This window comes from Aethalodelphis obliquidens, unplaced genomic scaffold, assembly GCF_003676395.1.
Source record: "Aethalodelphis obliquidens isolate GAN/ISIS:26980383/991018 unplaced genomic scaffold, ASM367639v1 scaffold38, whole genome shotgun sequence".
Taxonomy (NCBI): Eukaryota; Metazoa; Chordata; class Mammalia; order Artiodactyla; family Delphinidae; genus Aethalodelphis; species Aethalodelphis obliquidens.
In genome coordinates this window covers 3,670,921-3,676,976 of record NW_020837982.1, presented here as the reverse complement: position 1 = coordinate 3,676,976, position 6,056 = coordinate 3,670,921, and the positions used below count along the sequence as shown (strand labels likewise).

The 6,056-nt window shown below is 46.9% G+C and overlaps 1 pseudogene across 1 annotated transcript; it reads right to left on the bottom strand.

Annotated features, from left to right (window-relative positions):
- Positions 1-1,253: 1,253 nt before the first annotated feature.
- On the bottom strand, positions 1,254-2,629 carry LOC113632811 (annexin A2 pseudogene; annotated as a pseudogene). The gene has a single exon (XR_003437963.1). The product of XR_003437963.1 is annotated as an annexin A2 pseudogene (transcript).
- Between the last annotated feature and the right edge of the window lie 3,427 nt (positions 2,630-6,056).

Below are 6,056 nucleotides of genomic sequence, written 5' to 3'. Positions count from 1 at the left end.
CTAAGCCCACGTATATCTCTTCCTAGAACGAAAGGCTCCAGGTATGTAGTGGTAGAGTGCCCAGCAAAGCCTGGGATTTGTCTTCTGGTCGGAGAGTGTGGATAGGTCAGCTCCACTCTATTTATTCTGTCTCATTCCAAGGAGGGAAGTAATGTCACCCTTGGCAGGGGGGTCCTGGTGGCCATCTGGCACCAGTGTAGAGTAGACTAAAACATTTGGAAACTTCTTGGTCTAGGCAGGGGATATCCATTTCAAAAAGAGCGTGCTGAGGCAGGTAACAATGAACTCATCTGTGAGTGAGGTTAGCTGTGTCATCTTCCATACTTACCACTCTGTGCCTCAGTTTTCTCATCTGTTAAATAGGAACGATATTAGTCACCCACAGAATTGTTGTGGATTAAATAAGATTACGTTTAAAGTTCTCAACACTATTCCTGGTATGTAGTAGATGTTCAACAGACGTGTGCCCCCGTTCTATGTATCAAGCCCAGTAGCTACGAGTAGCCCCTGCTCGCAGCAACTACAGAAAGCCCGCGTGCAGCAATGAAGACCCAATGCAGCCAAAAATACACAAATTAATTTTTAAAAAAAGAAAGTATAAGGAGACAAAAGATCCAAGTCACAATAGCAACAACATTACAAAATACCCAGGACTAAACTTAATAAAAAGTACATAAAATCTACATGAAGAAAACAATAGAACTTTACTGACAGACACATAATAAACTGAATAAATATAAAGGCGTATCACGTTCCTGAATTGGAAAGCTCAATATAATATTGAGCAGGGGCTACTCGTTGTGGTGCGTGGGCTTCTCATTGCAGTGGCTTCTGTTGTTGCAGAGCACAGGCTCTAGGCATGCGGGCTTCAGTAGTTGTGGCACGTGGGCTGTAGAGCTCAGGCTCAGTAGTTGTGGTGCATGGGCTTAGGTGCTCTGCGGCACGTGGGTTCTTCCCAGACCAGGGATCGAACCCATGTTCCCTGCATTGACAGGGCGGATTCTTAACCACTGCGCCACCAGGGAAGCCCCTAAGCTAAATGTAATTTAAATCAAAAGTCTAATTCCCCACTCCCTGAACTTGACAAGTCGTTTTTTTTTTTTTTTTTTTTTTTTTTTTGGGCAATGCTGTGTGGCTTGTGAGATCTTAGTTCCCTGACCAGGGATCAAACCTGGGCCAGGGCAGTGAGAGCACTGAGTCCTAACCACTGGACTGCCAGGGAATTACTTTTTTTTTTTTTTTTTTTTTGTTCCTAAAGTAAAAATTCAGTTTATTCATCTGTTTACGACACAGTACTCAAAAGGCAAAGTGTTTCACATCATAGATTTCACTTCCAATTCCTCGGAATGTTCATTTCTTTTACTGTAAAGAGAGACTAGACCGGAAAAGCAGGCAATGCTTAGGCAACTAAACTAAGGATGGAGCAGGTGAGGTGGGCAGCACTAACGTCATCCTCCCAGGGATGGGCACAAGGGGGTTGTTAGCCACAAGCTGATTGTGTAGAACTGTTAGCTGGGAGCGCAGAGCAGCCGTCCTGGACCCTCGGGCCATTGAGGGCTTCAGTCATCCCCACCGCACAGGTACAGCAGCGCTTTCTGGTAGTCACCCTTGGTGTCTTGCTGAATGTAATAGTACAGGGACTTGCCGTACTTTTTCTTGAATTCACATCTGATTTTCAACATGTCCACTTCACTGCGGGAGATCATGATTCTAATCAGGACCTTATCGCGAGTGCCCTTGCCCTTCGTGGAGTCGTACAGTCTGTCAGCAAAATACAGGGGCTTGTTCTGAATGCACTGCACCAGGTTCAGGAAAGCGTTTTCCAGGTCTCCTTTAACCTCCATCTTGATGCTCTCCAGCATGTCATAAGGGCTGTAGCTCTTGTACCTTTCAAATACTTTCTGGAGGTGGCACACGCTCCGCTCGGTCATGATGCTGATCCACTTGGGAACATCAGTTCCTTTCCTCTTCACGCCAGCGTCGTAGAGTTCCCGGGCATCTTGGTCAATCGGTTCATAATCAATGACGGAGCCATCCTCTGCTCTTCGACCCTTCGAGAGGGCGACCATCAGCTTGCGGAAGTCACCAGACGTGTCAGAAACGATATCCTTCTCCAGATTGGTCTTGTACATTTCCTTGTAGACTCTGTTGATTTCCTGCAGCTCCTGGTTGGTCCTCGAGCAGATGATCTCAATGAGGGAGTCCTCATCGGTCCCCAGCCCCTTCATGGAGGCTTTCAGCTCGGAAGCGTCATACTGAGCAGGTGTTTTCAATAGGCCCCAAATCACTGTCTCCAGGTGGCCGAACAAGGCTGACTTCAGTGCTGATGCAAGTTCCTTTTTGGTCCTTCTCTGGTAGGCGAAAGCAATATCCTGTCTCTGTGCATTGCTGCGGTTGGTCAAGATGTTGACGATGGTGACCTCATCCACACCTTTAGTCTTGATGGCTGTCTCAATGTTCAGAGCATCCCGCTCAGCATCAAAGTTGGTGTACGCTTTGACTGACCCGTACGCACTTGGAGGTGTGGAGTGATCGCCCTCCAAGCTGAGCTTGCAGAGAATTTCATGAACGGTAGACATTTTGAAAGAAGCTGGGCCAAGCGCAGTGCGCTGCGAGCGTCGCCAGATGCAAAGCCCAGGGAATTACTTTTTAAAGTTTAGGGAAGAATGGGACTTCCCTGGCAGTCCAGTGGTTAAGACTCTGCGCTTCCCCTGCAGGGGACGTGGGTTGGATCCCTGGTTGGGGAACTAAGATACCACATGTGGTGTGGTGTGGCCAAAAAGTAAAAAAAAAAAAAAAAAAAGAGTATATATATATATATATATATATATATATATATATATATAGTTTAGGGGAGAGTAAATACATGATAATAGCTTAGAAGTTTTTGAAAAAGAAGACTAATATAGAGGGAACTTGCCTTGCTAGATTTCAAAATGTTCAATAATGCTTCTGCAATTAGAACAGTGTGATCTTGGTGCAAATTAACAAATAAATTAATGGAAGAAAATAGAGTCCAGAATAAACTTAGGTATTTGTCAGAATTTGGTATATGATAATAACATATTTTAAAGCGGTAGTAAAGTATAAAAATTCAATAAGTGAACTTGGGATAGTGAGTTTTCCATCTGAAAGAAATAAAGTTAAATCTTACTTCATGTTATACATTAAAAAATCCAAAGCAGACGCTAACACACCATTGTAAAGCAATTATACTCCAATAAAGATGTTAAAAATAAATTTTAAAAAAATCCAGATGGATTAAAGATCTAATGTAAAAGGAAAACCATACAAATAAATAGAAAAATATAGGAGACATTTTTATAATTATGGAATGGAGAATTCATTTTTAAAGCATGACCTCAAGTGCAGAAAACATAAAGAAATGTTTGTTGATTACGTAAATAACTAAATATTTCATTAGGGCAAAATGTACCATAAACGAAGTTGAAAGACAAAAAACAGCTTGGAAGAAAGTTTTGTAACATATGTAAAGACAAAGGGTTAATATTCATAATATATAAAGAGCTCCTCTAAGTAAATAAGAAGAAAGACAGTCTCACAGAAAAATGGACAAAGTACATGAATAAGCAATTCACAGATAAAATGCAAATGGCCAATAAACAAATGAAAAGTTTTCAACTTCATTAAAAATCAAGGAAAGGCAAATGAATTTAGGGGCCAAGGGTCCCAGGGAGACTCTGATGGTTTGGCAGGAGAGACTGGTTTTCACCTTCCTACAGTGAGACTGATGGCTGAGATGAACTTCTTTCCCTCCTGAGACAGGATCCCACCTCTGCCCCAGGAATGGGTGCGGGCTCTGACTCCCTCTTTCCTTTGGGAAGTACTACTTCCTTATTGCATGCAGTTTGGGAGTAGAAGCAGGAGCCTTGGGAATTGAAACTGAAAGGATTTGTGAGGTCATTCTTCTCATTCTCGGCCTCCAGATAGGACCATCCTCTCCTTTTCTCATCCTCTCCAGCCCCTCAGAGTTCTCTCCTAGACCCAGGAAGTCTGTCCTGGTGTCTACCCTCAATTCTAGCTATTGCAAGGTCGGCTCTGCTCCCCTTGGAAGCTGCTTCCATCTGGAGGTTTGGTCCCACACACTCCAGCACCCTAATTTCAGGACCTGCCGATGTAGCTGAGCTGGGCTCTGGCCTGGACGGGCTGTAGCTCGGTGTTTAAACAGACTGGAACCAGGGGAAGATTTGTCTCTCTGGAGACTGGTGGTCAGAACCGGTTCACTGTCTGTTGCTGAGCTCTGCCTAGGGCTGGGATGCTCTGAGCCAGTAGCAGCCCTGACTACGGAGGGAAATCTCTCTGGCCACTGTCTGCCATGAGGCAGTCTGGTGTCCCCAGGGAGAAGGAAGAGTATGTTTCCACTCTTGGGAGTCCCAGGATGCTGGAAGGGGGGGCTCCCTCCTAGCACCCCATGTCAGGACTGGCTATCTTCTGTCTACTTGTGTGTGTATGTTTTAAGAGAATGTGAGCTTTTTTTTAATTAAAAAAATATTCATTATTTATTTTTGGCCATTATTTATTTTGGCCATTATTTATTTTTGGCATGTGAGATCTTAGTTCCCTGATCAGGGATCAAACCCGGGCTCATGGCAGTGGAAGCGCAGAATCCTAACCACTGGACAGCCAGGAAATTCCCTGTCTACTTATGTTCATGTGAGCTGAGCTTGTCTTCCAAAAGTGAGTTCCCAAGACTGAGCCTGCCACTTCCCAGGCCTTCCAAGTCTCACTCCATTGGCGTGGAAGACCCTAAGAACATCTGCAGAGGGACAGGGCCCAAGCATGGCTGTCAGGAGGCCCTGAGGCCCGAGGACCCCAGGTCAAGGAAGGGCTGGAGAGGTCTGGAGTTAGTCAGGATGGGCTTCCTGGGGGAGAGCAGGCAGCTCCTTGGCTGTAGATGATCAGAGGAGCACTGGCCAGGGCCGTGGAAGGTGTGTGACAAGGGCACTGGGTTGGGAGGTCTGAGCCGGTTCTGGGTGGCTGACCCTCTGGGAAATCCAGGGAGTTTCCAAGCCGAGAGCTTGGTGGGGGGACCAGTGGTGAGGGTTGCAGCTAGAGTCCTGCTGGGTGGGGAGGGCAGGCTTCTCCTGTCTCACCTTAATCCCTCCTGCTGCAGGAGGCATGGTTGTGGAGATGGGGAGGAGCAATGCCGGTGTGTGTGTGTGTGTGTGTGTGTGTGTGTGTGTGTGTGTGTGTGACTGTGAGTGTGCAAGTATTTACATTTCTGTTACCATGCTCACATGTGCCTCCATGGGTGTGCATTAAGTCGGTGGAGCTATAATGTGATGCTGGGCGTGTCTGTGACAGAATCTGTGTCTCAGTGTGTGTGAGCTTCTCTGTACTTCTGGGAACACTCAGGTCTGACACTGTGTGCATGGGCATCCGTGTTTATGTGAGTGTCTGAGTGAGTGTTTGTACAAATGTCTGTGACTGTGTATGTGTGTGTGTGTCCACGAATGACTCTGGGTGTCTGAGGGCTATGAGTACCTGTGAGTGTGTAACTATGTACGCAGGTGTCTGTGCATGTCTATGTGTTGCCCTCTGTGTGACCCAGGAATCAGTGGTTCTCTGTATAGGTGTCTGTGGGTCTCCCCACCTTTAAGAGCAGCTCTTCTGAATCTCTGTCGCGATCTTCCCGATCAGGCTGCTCCATCTGCCCCCGACTGCATCCCCTCCTCTCCCCTTCCTTTCCCTGAGGTTGAGGCTCAGCCTTTTAAGCCCCCTAGAAAAACCTCTTGGCTCTGCTAATCGTGACTAATGGGGCCCAGACTGGGTGGAGGCTGCAGGGGGCACCCTCTCCAGGCTGGCACCCACCAAAACCTCACCCATCCCAGTCCTACCCCATCCCTCACCCTGCACCCCTGGCTGCACTGCCCACCCGCCTGCACAGCTCACCCCTCCCATTTCATGAAGCAGCCTCCCCTCTGAGACTTTGGGGAGACAGGGGAGTCGTGGCCTGAGCCCCCAAGGGGCCTACTCTGGGGTTGAGGATCCTAACCCACAGAGCTTCCCTTGACCTAAAGCCCAAGTCAAGGTTA